The sequence below is a fragment of the Passer domesticus genome, chromosome W (assembly GCF_036417665.1).
Source record: "Passer domesticus isolate bPasDom1 chromosome W, bPasDom1.hap1, whole genome shotgun sequence".
Lineage (NCBI taxonomy): Eukaryota > Metazoa > Chordata > Aves > Passeriformes > Passeridae > Passer > Passer domesticus.
In genome coordinates, this window is record NC_087511.1 from 7,036,477 (window position 1) to 7,053,559 (window position 17,083).

At 43.6% G+C, this 17,083-nt stretch overlaps 1 long non-coding RNA gene across 1 annotated transcript; it reads left to right on the forward strand.

Annotated features, from left to right (window-relative positions):
- Nucleotides 1-2,306: 2,306 nt before the first annotated feature.
- On the forward strand, nucleotides 2,307-15,517 carry LOC135289098 (uncharacterized). Its single transcript, XR_010351896.1, has 4 exons — nucleotides 2,307-2,397; nucleotides 5,421-5,497; nucleotides 9,427-10,039; nucleotides 13,280-15,517. It is a non-coding gene; the product is annotated as an uncharacterized LOC135289098 (long non-coding RNA).
- Nucleotides 15,518-17,083: the final 1,566 nt, after the last annotated feature.

A 17,083-nucleotide genomic window follows, 5' to 3' on the forward strand; every position in this document is an offset into this window, starting at 1 on the left:
CTCAGGGACTGACTGGATATTGATCAGTTGTTTTCTTTTGTATCATTTGTTTTCCTGGGGGGGGGGGCAATGCTCTCTCCCGTGTTTTTTCTCTACTTCCTTTTCAAAATTATTAAACTGCCTTTATATGATAAGTTTTCACACTTTTACCCTTCCAATTCTCTCCCCCCTCCCACTGTGGGGAGAATGAGGGAGTAACTGTGTATTGCTTAGCAATCAGTTTGGTTAAACATGACACCTTCACATCAGTTGTATCTTTTCAGGATGGGTTGAAACTTTTTCCTCTAAAAGGAACATAGCCTCTGTAACTGTAAAACATCAATTTAAGGAAATTACCTGTAGGTATGGAACACCCACACAGAAGGGACCAGAAAAGGAGGGACTTTATTAAGTGAAAGAACTCAAGCCTTAGTAACCTGGGAATTACACACATTGCATACATCCTACCACCCACAATCATCCAGAATGATAGAAGTAATGAATCAGACTTGTGAAAATAGTCTAAAGAAAACTGTAGAACAAGACCCAAAACTGAAACATGGACCGTAACATCGCAAGTATGGATGACATCACAACTGCAAAAGAATTTGCAAAAGTTTTAAGAGAAGGAGAGACTTAAAACACAAGACTCCTTTAATATATGAAACACAGGACTCCTTTAACACAAGTGCCTTAGTATAAGGTATAGATTAATAAAAGTTGGGTGTTAGGTGTTGGCTGCTGAGCTCAACTGCAACTGCTTTTGCAAGACAAGAAGCTTAGCGCCAGCAGGAGTTGCGATGATCAGCAAATAGTAGACACTATTCCTAACACTAGCTGCCCTTGGAAAAAAACAAAACTGTAGCTATGATATTTTATGAAAAATCCTTTGCTAGGATTTTCCCCTCCTGAGGAGCTGAGGGCCTCAGGAGAGAAATGTAAACAATAACTATCTGCTGCTGTGGAATGCAACAGGTGCATCTTCCATTGGTTCATGTGGATTGTTTTCACTTGATGACCAATCACAGCCACCTGTGCCAAGGCTGTGAGCAGTCACAAGATTTTGTTATGCATGTGTCCTGGTTTAGGGCAAGTTTGGGAGATAACCCCCAAAGGGGCTTCTCTACAACAGCAGATTAAATCGCCCCTCCCCCCTCCAACCGGTTCGGGAGAAAATATCTCCTTGGAGAAAAGTGGAAAGAAACCTGTTTATTAAACAATAGAAACCAAACAATATTAAACAATAAAACAATATTAAACAATCTAAGGAAAAGCAAACTCAGAACAGTCCCCTCCCCGGGTTGCAGCTCGGCTCACTCAGTCTTTGATCAGTCTCTCTGGTGCTGGGAACGCCGCGGCCCAGGCCCGGCCAGGGGGGCCACAGGTGGAGCTGCCGGTGCTCTTCTGGGTGTTCAGTCCAGAGCAGGCTTGAACAGGTCCAAGGAAAAAGGAAAAAAATCACAATCCGGAGAACTTCTTTGCCTCAGCTAGCTAAAACTAACTAAAAGCAAGAAAAAGGGAAAAAAGGAGCTCTGTCCCGCTGTCTGTCCATCCGCAGACAACACAGTCCAGGAGCAGGAATGTGGAGGAATGAGAGCAGTCTGAAAACAAACTGTGCGCTTCTTCCCTCCCCTCCTCACTGTCTGGAAGAGAGTCTTAAAGGTGTAAAACTTATTATTCAGTATAAACAGAACAAGACGATTGGGGATAAAAGCATCATATAGTCAACCCAGGACAGCATGCTATTCTATTCTTGTTCTTGGTAGCCTTCTGATCTTTGTTTTCTCTCTGTTCTTTTAGTATAGTTTTTATGTAGTATTTTAATATAATATATATAATAAGATAATAAACCAGCCTTCTGAAATGGAGTCAAGCCTCGTGTCTCCACACATGGGGAGTCCTCAACACAAAACCAAGTGGACTATGATAAGGGAAAGAAATGCTAGCTAATGGGTTTGGCTAACCGCTTTTTCTGCAGGACAAGGGCTTAACCGTTGTGGGCTAAGCAGCAAGAAGGAAGATGCACACTAACTGCCATTTTAATGACAAATAGAAGAACTGTCACAAAGGGTAGAAAAATGTAATAAAAGAATAGGAACATAATTATTACCCAATTATAGATGAAGCATAACTAATATAGCAATAAAGTGTGTAATAATAAAATTAAGTAAGCATTAGCAAAATAGGTATGATGAATGTATTTATGCCATGTTTGTTACCCTAAGATAAGAAAACCACAAGTTATGTAAGATCCCAACCCCTTAAGACTGTAACTTTTAGATAAACAAACAAGGCAGATGCCAAACTTGTAAACATATAAATAAACTCTGTAAGATGAGCATGGTGGAGATGCACATGGAGGTCTGGTGTTAACCCCCTGCATGCCGCATGCTCCCCCTGGCTGCCGGGCCAATAAAGGTATGCTTTACTTTGCAGTACCTTACTGTGGAGTAAATTCCTTTGAATCAGTTTGGTGAGCCAGCCAGAAGAAATTCCATCTGGCTGCGAGACCCTCCGAAGCTGGGATGGTCTGGCAGGTGCCTCTGAATACTTCTCTGGATAGACCATCTATGCTCCTGGTGGATCATTGTGGGGACAGACAAGATCCTGACATTAAGATACTCAAACTTTAAAGCACCCTTTACCTGGTTGTAACCTGACTAGTCAAAGTAATACGCTCCAGAAGCTGTACCCTGGATATGGGTATATCGGGTTGCTAGCACCTTTTAAGATATACGTGGGGGGTGTGGTATTGAGCTCCTGGGGGCTAGTGCCACATTGGACCCCTCTTTGCAGAAATTTGGAAAATTGTGTACTTTGTTGATAAGTTATGATTTTTTCACCTATTTAACATAATTAAGGCTGCTTAGCTTATATGACTTTTGGCTTGCTTTTTGTATGATGCTGATATCAGAGCAGTCCTAGCAATAATTTTTTTCTATTTTATTATTCTGTTGGATATTGCCTTTGTCATCTTACATGCCTCTGTTTCCTCAAACTGCATTTATGTTGAGGTCAGAACTTGGGTTAGGGATTGGACTGGCAATTTTATTAAGTCTTGCAATCTACTTTATCTATACTTGCTTCAAATTATCTGCCGCCATCCCCTGTCTGTGTTAAATGTCAGTAGAGGAAAGCCTGGCTGTGGTGGTGGAGGGGGCAGAGGAAGGAGTGTCCCTTTAATTGTGTGGGTTATGTGGGGAATGCCATCTGATATTCCTATGCATCTTTTGTAGACAGTGTGGTTTTGCAGGCAGATTTGACACAAAAGAGAGGATTTGTTGTTTTTGTTCAGGCTGCCAGAAGGACAAAACCTTTGGTGACTTTTCTGTTAGACCATGTAGTGTACTCTGCAGGAAGGAATTAAACCAACTTAGTTTGGAAGAAAGAATCTCTGAGGAAGAAGCAATATATATATTCCAAGAATCACTGTTGTACGAGGCAGTAAATGAGGAAATACTAGAATTATTACAGGGAATAGATTTAACTGCCCTAATTGAACAATAAGCAGGTTTATGGAAGGCTACCCTCCTTCTAGCAAATAAAATTGTTTTCAAAAGCAACCCTTTCCCACATTTGACCTCTGTTGGGGTGTTAAAAGCAATAATGCTATCCCCTCTTTCCCTTTCTTTGTTATTACACTTCCACAAAGCCCTTTGTAATTGTATTTTATTTTTGTACTGGTGAGAGTGAATGAAAGTGTGAGTGACTGAGATGTGCAATTAAGCACAAAGTAAGTGGGGAGCTCTAACCTGCATTTCCATTATCCAGCGAGGGAAACAGCCAGGGATGAGCGAAGCTAGTCTCGAAGTGAGTGTGTGAGAGCAAAAGACACGACTGAGATGCACGAATAAGTGCGAAGTGAGTGGGACCTCTAATTTGTTTCCATAGGCCCGCAAGGGGAGTGGCCAGAGAGGAGTGAAGCGAAAGGCGAATAAAATGGGAAACAAACTGTCACAGCACAACTAGTCTGTGGCTGAACAAGATAAATCTGGCCATAACAAATCTAATTTGGCTGACCTGGCTCAGTCTAGAAAAGCGGCAACAGAGACCTCAACCAACCCTGTTCAACCTCAGTTACAGACAAACCATTGGCCAGAGAACTGGGAGGAGAGAGGTCCCATCCAATCAGCTATCTGGGCCCGAGAGATTCAAAGCCCATATAAAAAGGCAGCCATAATAAACTGGCGGCTGTTTGCTGGTGACTCTTGGTGTTGTGTCGTGTGTCTGTCTCCAACCTGCGAGCCCACATAACAACAAACAAAACCAGGATTTAGTTGCTAAAAGCCCCTTAGGGTGCATATTAGACCACTGGAAGGAAATTGGGGGGCACCAGGGGAACTGTTAATAAAAAGACTCTTATCAGGTATTGTAATCAGTGGTGGCCACTTTATAAACTTGACGGGGGAAGAAATGGCCACAGAATGGACATTAGGCTATAATACTTTATTACAGCTCATCTTGTTTTACATAGAGAATCAAAATGGGAATAGATAATTTACACTGATATGTTTTTTTAACTCAGAGACCACCCTGAGTGGCAAAAAGATAGTGGTATTAATTTAGCTCCAAGAGCCCCTTTTGTTTTAACTCTAGAGAAAGATAATTTGGATCAGGAGGTAAGAAAATTGACGCTATGTTGCTTGGCTTGTTCTATAGGAAAGTGTTGCTTAAAATATCAAAATAGGCAGCCTGAGGAGAGAATTGAGGACTTTGTCAGCCCACCTGGGGCGGATGGAGGGGGAAATGAACTTTCTCCCCCACCATCACCAGAAAGGGGCAGGCAGATGGAAAGGGGAAGACATCAGGCTTCCCCTTTACCATCATTTTCACCTCCAAGCGGGTGAACTCAAGGGAAACGGAGGGCCTGCTCAATTTCTCCTGAGAACTGAGTGACTTCTCAAGAGGTTTTGCCGGCCCACAAAGCCAATATGGCTAAAAATAAACTTTTCAGTGGAGGATTTGGATAGCTGGAAAGAGACTGCTAGCAGATATCGTGATGATCCATCAGGAATAGCTAAAAGGTTTGGAGGTTTTGTAAAAGCGTTGGACCCAGACTGGGACAATATTGATTTAATGTTGTATGCATTAACTGATACCGAAAAGGAACTAATTTTAAAGGCAACCATGACCCATGTTCAGGCAGATTGCTGCCCAGACATTGCAGAGCACTGTAGATGACTATGTGCTCATGGTAAAACCTAGATGGGACTACAATAACCCAGATCATTACCAAGTATTAAAAAGACACGAGGGGTGGATTAAATTCAGGTTGGAAAAATGCAATACCTAAATCTGTGAATTGAGGGGCTCTGTATGCAGTAAAACAGAATGCAACAGAAACTCCTACAGAGTTTCTCAATAGATTATGGGAAGCAATGTGGAAGTATACTACCCTGGACCTCTTAGAGAAGCAGGGAAAACAACATTTAATTTCTCAGATGATCTTCAGAAAAAAGCTGCAAAGGATGAAAGCTGAGGACCAAAGGAACCTGGAGAAATTAATTGAAGAAGTGTGGTAAGTGTATCGAAACAGGGATCTCCCGGAAAAAAGGAAATTAAGTAAAACCTTAGCCAATGCAAATATTGCAGCTCTGAGATGTTGGGGTCGGCTGTTACTTGTCTCTGCCCCAACACGGGAAAAGGTGGTTCTGGGCAGGCCGCGCTTTGAAGAAGGAGTCTGGACTCTGGCTTTTTCAGTCTTCAGTTGAGTTTATTGTTCCTTATCTACAAAGTTTTTCTGTCTGTCCAGCCGAGGTCTGATCAGCAAGACAGCCAAGGGCACTCTCTCCTGCCCACGGGGCGGTTTTCTCTTTTATAGTAAAAACTATGTATAAGATATTTACCTTCTATTTCCAATACTTTTCATCCTTGTTGGCAAGTGTACCTTCACCATGAACCAATCCACATATGCCAACATCATCCTGAACATGGATGCCAATGAGAAGAAAGAAGAAGGACAGGGCACGCCCAAATCCCTCCATCTTGGGACTCCTGACCCCCATGTACAAGGTTCAAAACCCCCCTGTACAGTGCTCCAAAATTTTTTCCCTTCACCCTGTGATTGCTACTACTATGCTACTTAAACTTTTGTGACCTGTAATTCTTCATAGAAGGTTGACAATTTGCTCCATGAATTAAGATCGAATTTCCAGGTGTCTTTGGCTTTTTGCCAGGGTCTCCGAGCCCCTGCCAGGGCTTTGAGACATCCAGGGCATCCAGAGAGATGTCCTGGGTTCCGACACTGAGAGAACATGGAATGGGCAGTAGGGGGCCCTTTAGGCCAAAATCTGGAAGTATCATGGCATGGGGATAGAGATGGAGGGGCGGGGGGAGACAGGCTGGAGCAAGAAATCCTTTACCTCGGCAGGCAATCAGCCAATGTGCTTTTTGTAAGAAGGAAGGACACTGGAAAAGGAATTGTCCACAAAACAAAAGTAACCCTTCAAATAACCCCCCTCCCTTACTCACAGAGCTGCAAGAAGATTGAAGGATACCAGTGGACCCCTGCCGAGCAGGCCTGCTGGTTATAAATGAACTGGGAAAACAAGGAAAACAATTAGAATTCTTAATCAACACAGGGGATACTTATTCAGTATTAAAACAATGTTTGTCTTTCCAAGATGAAACTTCTGTAAATGTAGTAGGAGTGTAGTGGTTTTGGTTCGCCAATTTGTGATTTCCTGGCTAATGTACTAATTAATGTGGTGGGTTTCAGTGCTGGCCAAATGCCAGTGCACCTAGTAGAATATACTTATTTCCTGCTGTGAGATAGGATTAGGAGGAAGGCAAAGCAGGTTCAAAATTTTAAAAGGGTATAAAGAAAGATTTATTAACAGTAACTAAAAGAAAGAATAATAAGAATCAAAATAAAACTTTTAGAACAATTCTCCTCCCCCATATAACTTTTCTTTCCCACTTACAACATACAGAAATAAATCAGTTTATCACTTCTAGAATAGTCTTTTCTTCAGTTTATGTAGGGAGAAGAGCCCCTCTTGTCAATTTATGGAGACTTCTTTACAAGAAAACAGTTCTCTCACGGCTTTTAATTTCCACGAATAGCAGCCACACGGAAAATCTGCAATTGTGAAGTCTCTCTCATTTTCACTGCTTTTCCCACAGCTGTGTTTATGGGCTATGTCAACTTATGGCAATTTGCGGAAACAAACAAACTCCACAACTTTTGTGGAAAGTTGTAAAACTGGTATGTTTATTACAGAGCTGGACGCATATGGGAATTGTTCTCCTTAAATGACATGCGTACCTCTGGGAACTTCAGATCCTTCTTTATCTTCTTCTCAAATACATACACATGCCATTTCACAATAGGTTCATACATATTCATTCTACTGATTTTGCGTGACATTTGCCGCTAATTCTTTTTTATCAGAAAGAACTCCTGGGTCAGGCTGCCCTGTTCTCTCTGTCTTCCCCCCCCCCCCCCCCCCCCTTCCTCGCTTATCTTTGTCCTTCGGCTGAAGCAGTTTTTCCGAGCATAGGTTTTTTTTCGAGAACAGGCAGTCAGACTAAACAGCTATGTTTGCAAGCTACAGACTTAACTCAAAGATGTACATTTCACCTAAATCAAAATGGATTTCTACTCTGAAAAATTTCTACTCTGTCTCATTCCCCCCTTTCCTAAAAGGAATAAGTAAATTCTTTTACTTAATGCAAATTTCTATGATAATAAGCATGCTTTAATGCTTTACTCTGTACATTTGATAAGGACATTTCTCAAGTATGCACAACCTTTACTAGTATATACAAGCACAGTTTTCTGATTAGTGCCTGGATGAATTTCAAAGTGGCAAATAGTTTCTTCAGTGTCAAGACACACATCTTGAGCATTAATAGTATTGCTTCCTAGTTGTTTCCTAGTAACACAAGATTTTACGTTAACTGTTTGTCACCTTTTATTCACCTTTTGTGCCTACACTCTATGTTCTGAAGGGTAGGGCACTGTTTTTTCATTATTTAATCCTAGTGCATTGATGGGGTGGATAACATAAGCAGTGGCATTATGTATAGGAAGCACAAAGGCAGTGGCCACATTAGAAGCAGGATCATAGGTGAAATTTAGTATAGTCCACTAGGATTGAAACTTCTTTTCAAAATCAATTGCATTATCCTAGACAACTTCTCGAATTTCAGTTGGAAAATTACCGTCACCCCCTTCCCGTACGATCAAAGCTGCTGTTGCCTTCATCCATAACTGTGCTTGTATACAACTGAAAGCTAAAGACACATTGTCTTGAACCATACTAAGTGCTTCTACTCTTAACTTGTGGTCTTGGTCCCTGGTCTTTTCCTACTTCAGCAGTACTTTGGAAACCTGCCACTGGCTAGTTCCTAATGCCAACAGAGATGACTGTAAAGGCTGCTTCAATTTTGCAATTTTGCTAGGCCACCTGCTGTAGTGGCCTATTGAAGTTCGTTTGGGGGGGGGGGCACCCCGGGGAGTCCCCGGAGGGCCCCCTAGGCTGTGAGTTCGCTGGCAGCAGCAGGCAGGCAAGGAGATCACACGGCTTCTGAGGGTGCTGATAAGATGGGGGTTTATTGGGGGTCCCATCCCCGGGAGCAGCATGGTTACTGAGGGAAAAGGGGGGAAGGGGAAGGGGGAAGGAGGGAGAGCCTAGGGGAGGGAAGGGACAAGAAGGAAGGAAGGCTAAGAGCAGAGAAAAGGCTAAAAGAAGAGGAGAAGGGCTAAGAGAGGGGAAAAGGCTAAGAGAGCGACAGGTCTCTCTAGCACAGTTTAAGAGGGGGCTTGAAAGTGGGCGTGGAATCACACTTGGGCCAATGGGATTACAGATACATGATGGCTCAGGGCAGAACCACAGGCTTGGGATATACCATACATTTTGGAGGGGTGAGACAGAGAGCATACCATTTAAATAAAATGCAATACTGCAGTGGCCAGCTTATTCATCAGTATTTCTGAATCAATTCTATTTAAAACTCCTAATCTTGTCCTTAATATCCCAGTTAGATCCTTTCTTATTCTGCTCCTGAGGTATACTTGTCTTTGTAACCACATTGTTCAGCCCTCAAATGATCTTCTTAGGAAAGAGGAGCAGGCTGGTTGGTTTTTTGAGCTGTTAATTTGCATTAGCAATTTAACACATTTGAGAGACCACTCTGGATTGAACAACAGTTGTTGTTCGCCCATATTCCTCACTAGGTATGGGCCTATTTTATATTTCAGGTTCAAGTTTGGGTTGGGTCTGAACTGCTTGAGAACTGGTGTGAGTTGTATAAAGTCCTGGTGCCTGTACACAGGAGAGGTTTGTTATGAATAGAAAGTTGTATTTTTTTAAGTTTCAGAGTTAAAAAAAACAAGTCAAACCAGTCAGACTCCTTTGTTTTCGCTGCCAAAGAAAAAGTTTTAATTACCCATTAATGGCCGATGATTAACTATTGTTTCCCTGATGCTGGCCGCTTGCCAAGAAGACACCACGAGAAACCCTCCAGGGTAAAGAGAATGGGCAGTGACACCAGAGCCAACATGCAAATGAGAAATGCATTGCACCCTGGGTTTTTTACAGTTTTACAGTTTTTACAAGAAAAACCCCTAAAATCACGAGCCAACAAGTGACTTAAGTGACATCTAAGGATGGGAGCATAGTCCCGTACCTTCTTGGACCTTTTTGTTTCTCACCCTAACCTGAAAAGATACTGATTAAAGAGACCCCCCGGGTTTTTAAACAAACAAGCTGAGGACTCTAGACTCTCCCGTGAGGACAGAGTCCCCAGCTCTGTCTGCAGACCAGTGGACAAAGCTGCATCATCCTCCTTCTTCGTGCCACGCCTGGGAGCAACGGCGGTGTGGGCGCAACCCGTCGATTTCTCCCCGCCTGAGCTGATTCTTCTTAATAAAGGCATTAAAAAGGAGAAAGATCTCCTGCCCATTTATTTCAGCTTGGGGGACTCGTCTGGGATAGCCACGCCTGAAGAGGACACCAGGACTGGGACGGCCGCCCACCCTGGACCTGCAGGACAGCTGGCTATCGGGACCAGAGAAGATCGGCTTGGGACAGTGACACGGAGCAGCGCCGGATAGGTGAGAATATCCGGCGGCGGGAGAGGGAGGCGAGCGAGTGTGTGTGAGTGCGACGAGGGCCGGCAGCTCGGCCCCTCGAAGCGAGTGAGGACCCCTCAGTAGCGCGGTTCTGCACCCCCGCGAGGGGGCCGGCCGGGAACAGGGGGAAGCCAGTGGAATTGGTGATTGAGGCACCTCCAAAGGGGTAAAGAGGACCCCCCTCCGGGCGTGTGGAGGAAATACTGTGTGAGTGGCACGCACCCCAAAGGCCCTGATACAGGTCCTAAAGAAGGAAGTTAGGATTTAGGATATCAGGAAGTTTGGCCCTGACAAAGGAGGTCAGGCACCCTCAGAAGCCAGGGCTTCGAGGTTTGGCTGTTTGAGCCTTGGCAAAGGAGGCCGAGGTCTCTCTAAGTCCTGACGAAGGAGGTCAGGTGAACCTCAGAGGTCAGGACCTCAAGGATTTTTTTTGTGTTTTGGTTGTTTGTTGAGTCTTGGCAAGAGAAGGCGAAAGTCTCAACAAAGTCCTGACGAAAAGGGTCAGTGAAATTGGAGTTTTGGCAGGAGGTCGAGACTTCTTAAATAAGATATATTTCCTTTAGAGAAAAAGACATCTTTGTGATTTGTTTAGAGGCAGAAAAAAATGGGAGGGTGTGGTAGTAAAAAAAGTGGCCAAAGATTGAAGAATATACCTCCCCACAGTCCCCTAGGTGAACTATTAGAGAAATGGGACTTTATAGAAGTCACAGAAGGATTAGATAAAGTTAAGATGATACATTACTGTTCAGAAGTGTGGCCAGAATTAGAGGTGCAAGGAGGATGGCCGTGGTGTGGGACGAAAGACAAGTGGATGTGTCAACAGCTGAGTAACTACCTGACGGCTCGAGAAGATATTGATCCTGAGCAATCATTGTATGTAGCTTGTTGGTTGAATGCTGTAAAGAATGAAGGAGTGCAAATTTGTAAAGTGCAGAGCAAGAAAGAAGGGAATGAAAGAGGAGATGCTGGAATTAAAGAAATTGGTAAAAGGTGGGACCCCCTAGACTACGTGCCTCCTGATGCCCCTCCACCTTATAATCCTCTCCTTCGAGCACCTCAAATAGCAGATCCAGCCCTTCTCCCAGCTGCCATGGGGCCATTCCCTCACCACCCCCTTCGACTCCTTTAGCTGCTTCTGCACCACCACTAATACCTACTCCACCTGCTGCAAGCTCTACCCCTTCTCCAGCTCCCCCTAACATGCACCAAAGCTCTTCTCCCCCTCCTACTGCAGTCCCTCCACCTCCTCCTAACTGGGACATAAATGCCTCCTTATCTAGTAACCCCATATCACCAGGTACAGCCGTTGACCTACAGCAAGTCCAAGCTAATGCTAATACCCCTCAAGTGAACAATTTGTGTCTGAAGATGGGCCATACTGTAGTACCCGATCCAAGACCTCCAAGGCAGAGAAACGTTTTCCCCTTAGAGAAGTTCCTATGGGATGAGTAGCAGGAGGTGTTGGTTTTGTAAATGCTCCTCTAACTGCTTCTGAGGTAAGAGGATTCAAGAAGGAGTTAGGGAATTTAGTTGAAGACCCCGTGGGCATTGCTAACCAGGTGGATCAGTTTTTAGGTCCAAATTTTTACACTTGGGGGGAGATGAATTCCATTCTAAATATATTATTTTCCCCAGAAGAGTCCCGAATGATTAGGGCCGCAAGCATAAGAATTTGGGGAAAAGATAATGGTCCAGGGCCCCAAGCGCCATCAGGAGAAGAAAAATTGCCACTAGTGGATCCCAATTGGAATCCTAACCAGGAGGAAGGGAGGAAGGCCATGATGGAGTACAGGTCTTTGATAATTCGGGGGATCAGAGAATCAATTCCCAAAGGAACTAATACAAAACTAGCATTTGAGGGTATACAGGAGAAAGATGAAACTCCTGCCACTTGGCTTAATCGCCTGAGGCGGAACTTTCAATTATACTCCAAAACAGACCTGGATACCAGAGATGGTGAAATGCTACTAAAATTCCATTTTGTTACTAAATCTTGGCCTGATATACGAAGAAAACTGGAAAAGATTGAGGATTGGCAAGAAAAAGATATTAATGAGTTATTGAGGGAAGCATTAAAAGTGTATTTAAGGAGGGAAGAAGAAAAAGCAAAAGCCAAAGCCAGGATCATGGTTGCTATAGCTAGAGAAAGTGTGGGAGCAAACAACCCTTTCCTGCAGTACAAGGCCACAAAAGAGTGGGGGGGTACACCACCAGCAGCAGGCAAGGATAGGCCAGTACTGTCAGGGACAGGAGGCATGGAGAGGCCTCGAGTCCGTTTGAGTGAAAGCTGCTGCTACTACTGTGGAGCAACTGGACCCCCCCAGACTGTTTATCCTAAAGTTGTGAAACCTTTGCTAGCTGATCAAGATAGCAAAGGAAGCAGCTTTAAGACCAGAAGATCTGGTAAAAGTTTTTTTTAAGCAGAAACCACACCCGAGTAGGGAAAAAGAAAAAAAGAACTCATATTTTGTGAAATTTAAAGTTACATCAAGGGATATGGGGGAGTGGTTAATATCTGACGGACGGGTGTTTCTAAACAAAGCACTTGCTGGGATGGTGCTAACAGAACTACATAAATTAACCCACTGGGGAGTCCAAGGACTATGTGATTATTTCCTAATAAATAACCTGTGCATAAGCAGATATGACCTAGCAAAAACAATTATAAAAGAGTGTTTAACTTGCCAAAAAGTGAACCAGAATGAAATGGTGAATACCATAGACTCAGACCGAGGTCCACATTTTGTGGCCCAAACATTGCAAATTATAATTGAAGCTTTAGGGATAAAATGGAGATTGCATACTCCGTGGCACCCCCAGAGTTCTGTGAGGGTGGAACGAATGAACAAAACTCTCAAAAATGTATTGACTAAATTGATCGAAGAAACAAAAATGAATTGGCTAAAGTGTTTGCCCCTAGCGCTCTTGCGCATCAGAACAAGACCCTGGTCTGATATAGGGATTTCACTTTATGAAATGATGTTTGGACTGTCATTCTTGTTAACACCCTATAGCACAGGAGACTATCTGGAAGGAGAAGAAGCTACAAGGAAATATTAAGAAGTAATTGGAAGAACCCTAGAAGGACTTAGAAAAAGAGGATACCTCCCTCAAACCTCCCCTCTTGATACAAAAGCACACGACATCAACCCAGGAGATTGGGTTTTAATAAAATCCTGGAATTATAGACCATTAATGCCTAAATTTGAAGGCCCCTTTCAGGTACTCCTCATCACTAATTCGTCTGTGCGAACCAGAGAAAAAGGTTGGACCCACATCACGAGAATTAAAGGACCAGTCCCACCCCCGAGCATTGGACAAGATTCTTCAGTGTCTCCCTCTGGTATTGGACCAGATTCTACACCACCCTCACACTCTAACTCAGGACAAGATTCAACCGCATCAGGAGTTAATTCAGCTGAGTATACTATTATAAAAGGACCAAATGACTTAAAATTGACATTCAAAAAGACTGATGAAGTGCATAAGAAAAAGTTTAGAATCATAACATGTCTTGAAGTGTTTTAAGAAATTTGTAAAAGTTAAAAATTGTTAATAAGTAATTCTGGTTAAGTCGTCCCAACTTAGTACCAAAGACCCCAGGTTAATCTTCTCCAGAGTGCTCCCCTAGGAGAGACCAAATTAGCAGGGACAGATCAAGAGAGGTTTAACCAGAGGAGCAAGAGATTCTAAAGAACTTGGAAACTTCTTCTCAGTAAAATCCTTAAGAGGCAAGACCGGGTGGGCAGGCTGTGCAAGATGACCCATACCGGACTCTTGGGAAGGGTAGTAGTGATGGCTCTGATTGCTGGTGGTGCTCTGGAGAGCCCAGGAGAGCTGTGCAATGAGTACTACCAACCTTTCTATGAGAAAGAAGTAAGTTCCTTGCTGAGAGTCCACAACAATTGTGTTAACCTCTCCCAATTGATCTTTTATCAAGAGACTAAGAAAATATATTGGATGGCCCGGAACACTGCCACCTTTAGGCAGCCACTCCTGGGAGAGCACCCTGTAGGAGAAACCTGGTGGTGCTTTGAACATGATAGTACTAAAGCAAGCCTGGTAAATCTGGTCAAAGGAAAAACTATTTCTAAATATTGGGAGGGCACGACAAAAACTAATATCTTTCAAGAAACCCCTAAACACCTGTTTTGGGTCAATGGTACCACAGCATCCACTGAATTGCCAAGAGGCTGGTCTAGTGGTGGCATCATTAGAATTATAAAACAAACTGTCTTTATAATACACAAAAAATCTGGATCAAGTTTAAGAGTTCCTATATATGAGGATTTAAGAAAAACAAAACTGAAGAAACGATATATATATGTTAAACAAAATTTTGAAACTACAATCAGAATTAGAAGTAATATCTAATCAGACCACATTAGCTCTTAATCATATTAATGACCAACTCAACCAAACCAAAACAGTAATTTATCAAATCAAATTAATTGTAGCAGTCATTAGAAACACTTTAAATGAAATAAAAAAACTAGCATATTTAAGAAATCAAAAGACTCCTACACTTGATTCCAGTTGGTGGGATAATCTATGGACTTTCAAAAAAAGTTGGAAAACTATAACCTTCACTGTGGGTACACTTGTTAGTCTGTTCTTATTTCCCTGTTTAACAAAAATAGTGACATCTGTTGTACAGAATAACCTAAGGATCTCTAAAGAAATTAACCTGAAAAAAACAAAAAAGGTAATGAAGTTTGGTAAATATGATCACCAGAGTGCTCAGGAAATGTATAATCAATACAAAAAATATAGGAAATTCTATGTCAATGAGCCAAAAATTATAAGTTGATGCAAGCTTAAGCTTAAGCCTGATCAAAGAAAAAAAGGGGGGACTGTTATGAATAAAAAGCTATCTGTTTTTTAAGGTTGCAGAGTTAAAAACAAGTCAGACCAGTTGTTGTAAGTGAGTTTCACTGCCAAAGAAAAGTTCTTCAATTACCTGTTAATGGCTGGTGATTAACCACTGTCCCCCTGATGCTGGCCGCTTGCCAGGGAAGGACACCGGGACAGACCCTCCAGGTACGAAGAGAATAGGAGTGACATCAGAGCCAGTATGCAGATGAGAAATGCATTGCGCCCCGAATTTTTACAGTTTTTACAGGAAAACCCCCTAAAATTACGAGCCAACAAGTGACCTAAGTGACGTCTAAGGATGGGAGCGTAGTCCCGTACCTGCTTGGATCCTTTTTGCTTCTCACCTTAACCTGAAAATATGTTGATTAAAGAGACGCCCCGGGGTGTTAGACAAAAAAGCCAGGAATCTGCTACTCTCCCATGAGGACGGAATCCCCAGCTCTGTCTGCAGACCAGCGGACGAAGCTGCATCACCCTCCTCCTCTGTGCCACGCCTGGGAGCAACGGCGGCGTGGGCGCGACCTGTCAATTTCTCCCCACCTGAGCTGATTCTTCTTAATAAAGGCATTAAAAAGGAGAAAGATCTCCTGCCCATTTATTTCACTATTGGCTAGCTGTGAGTCACAGCTGAGCATGTTGGGGCAAGTCCAGGCATGCCCGAGCTCTTGTGCTTGTGGGATAGAACTTCCTCCATGGAAGGTGCGCTCCTCAGATCCTCTGACGGAGAAGCTTGAAGGCAAATGCTGAAGGAAGGAGTCGGTTCTGATGGAGGTTTTTAAGCCAGGGTTTTTATTCTGGTCTGCATGGCCCCTGAATCTAGTAACAACAGCTCCAACAGAACTCCCCGAGTGCATGGTGTGCTTGCGCTTTTACCCGGGGGAGAGGGGGAGGGAGGGGAACCAAGGACCGCCAATCAGGTACGGGGCCGGCTGGTCTCAGGTGAAAAGGACACCTGGATGGTCCAATGCCTCCCAAGGGTGGGGGGCATCTTTTGAATCTGCCCAATCACTTGATGCTCCTCTGGAATTCCTGGGTTGGTAGACAGTACCCAGCAGGATTCAGGGTGGGGGAAAGGAGAGGTGATTGACACACCTGGTGAAGGACCAGGGTAACTGAGGCAAGCCATGGCATCACACCGCAACAGAGCAACACTTCTCTATTCCTCCTATGTCAGCTGACCTTACTTCTACTAGGCATACACCTTATTTTTGCCTTGTTTCCAAGAGAAGAATCCTGTTCAGCCTAGCTGGTCTTCTGCGTCATCTTCTTGACTTCTGACATTTGGGAATTGCCTGTTTGTGTGCCCTTAAGAGGTGGTGTTTAAAAAGTGACCAGCACTGATGGACCCCAGCACCTTCAAAAGCATTTTCCCAGGGGACCTTACTTAGTAGTCCCCTGAGCATCCCAAAGTCTGCTCTCCTCATGTCCAGAGTTGAGGTTTTGCTGGCACTTTTCCTCCTGTCCACAGAGTATTTAAACTTAATTGCTTTGTGGTCACTGTGGCCAAGATGGCCACCAATCTCCACTTCGCTCACAAGATCCTCTCTGTTGACAAGCAATAGATCAAGGAGGGCATCTTTCCGAGTTGGCTCCCTTAGGACCTGTTCCATAAAGTTGTCATCCAAGCTCTTTAGGAATCTTCTGGCCTGGGTTGTACCAGCTGTGTGATGCTCCCAGTTAATTTCTGGCCAGCTGAAGTTCCCCATAAGGACAAGGGCAGTTGACTTGGAAGCATCCCTTAGTTCCTCAAAGAATAATTCATCGGCATCATCATCCTGGTTAGGAGGTCTATAGTAGACTCCCACAGTGACATCTGCCTTATCTGTTTATCCCTTGATTCTTACCCAGAGGCTCTCAACTGTGCCATTGCCAGCTGTGATCTCCATACATTCCAGCCCCTCTGTTATGCACACCTCCACCCTCCCTCCCCACTTCTGCCCTGCCTATTCTTCCTAAAGAGCCTGCAACCATCCAACAGGGCACTTCAGTCACAGGACATATCCCACCAGGTTTCACTAAATGTACTTGCTATGCTGAAGTAGTTAATGCAATAAAAGGGTAGAGAGAGTGGGGTTGAATTGCATTAAAACCAGCCCTTGCTATTGTGATATGTACTGTTGTGTTTTATTGTTGTTTGAAACAGATAATGTA